Source organism: Myotis davidii, unplaced genomic scaffold (genome assembly GCF_000327345.1).
Source record: "Myotis davidii unplaced genomic scaffold, ASM32734v1 scaffold1314, whole genome shotgun sequence".
Lineage (NCBI taxonomy): Eukaryota > Metazoa > Chordata > Mammalia > Chiroptera > Vespertilionidae > Myotis > Myotis davidii.
Window position 1 is genome coordinate 960,251 of NW_006285250.1, and position 1,269 is coordinate 961,519.

The 1,269-nt window shown below is 47.0% G+C and overlaps 1 protein-coding gene across 1 annotated transcript in view; it reads left to right on the forward strand.

Annotated features, from left to right (window-relative positions):
- Positions 1 to 1,269, forward strand: part of PLXNA4 (plexin A4) — a 358,299-nt gene that overhangs the window by 289,189 nt on the left and 67,841 nt on the right. The gene's annotated exons all lie outside the window — the stretch shown is intronic.

Here is a 1,269-nt window from a genome sequence, read left to right on the forward strand (position 1 = left end):
GACATGACCTGACACAGACAGGTACTGGAGGGGAGGGAAGATAAACCCAAAAGAAGGGGTCTTAAAGCTTATGGAGGTAAAAGGAGAATGCCCTTGACATTCTAGGGTGCTGGGGCGGGACTCCCATACCTGGACCAGCCAGCTGCCATATTGGGGGAAGTGTAGAAAGGGGGAAAGGCTGGGAGAGAGTGATGGTTACCTCCTTGGGCTGTGGGGGTGAGTAGGAGTGAGATAGAGCAAAGTTAAAATCTGCAAGAGAAGTATCAGTTCAATTCCTTACCCCCAACTCCCTCTGCTGTCCCTAACTCCCCATGCATGTCCATACTGGGAATCTTGTGCTACCCGGTATGGGGATGGAAATGAAACTCCTTACTCCCTGGCAGGCCTGTGGATACTTTGGGTAGTCAGTTTCTCTTTGCGAAATCTGCTGGTCCACTGAGAGGGTCATTCAACAACCTAGCTGGCCTCTAACCTAGCTGGTGGAGGAGGTTTGCAAGTCACATATTGCCTTGTAAATAAGTAATCACAATTTTCCAGCCCAGCAAACCTAACCATGAAATCTTACCAGCACAATAGAATCTATTTATGCCATCTTTGCTGCCCCTCCAAAGTGAAACCTTGCCACCTGTCCCATGGGCATAAGTTGCTGACTCTTTGCGAGGCCTCTCTGAGCTAGGTCAGTGCCCTTTGTGGTTCTGCTTACTGGATCCTGCCCGGATTCAGTGGTTCTGGAATCATCAGTACCACCACCCTCAGTTCCTCCTGAGTTCCATCTGGTCTTCCTAAGGTGCTCAGAGTACATCAGATCATTGAAGGTTCCAGACTTGGTAGCACTCACCTCCCTGGTCCATCATTGTTTATTTATCTGAAGATCATTTTGTGAGTCTTTCAACTTTCTGAGTTCTTACTAGGACAAAATTGGCTGCTACCATATAGTGAGATTTGGGGAACTCTGAAATGCCCTACTTGGAACCTGATATTAAAAATATTATAAAAGCCCTGGTTGGTTTGCTCAGTGGTTAGAATGTTAGCCCTCAGACCAAATCAATGTGTTTCTCTCATGTGGATGTTTCTCTCTCTCTCTCTCTCTCTCCCTCTCCCTCTCTCTCTCCCTCTCCCCTCCCCTCTATCCTCTCTCTCCCCTGCCTCCTTCCACTCTCTCTAAAAAAACAACAACAATGGATAAAATGTCCTCAGGTGAGGATTTAAAAAAGTCATGATTTGCACAACAGCCAAAATGTGGAGGACAAAAACAAATGTCCACTGATG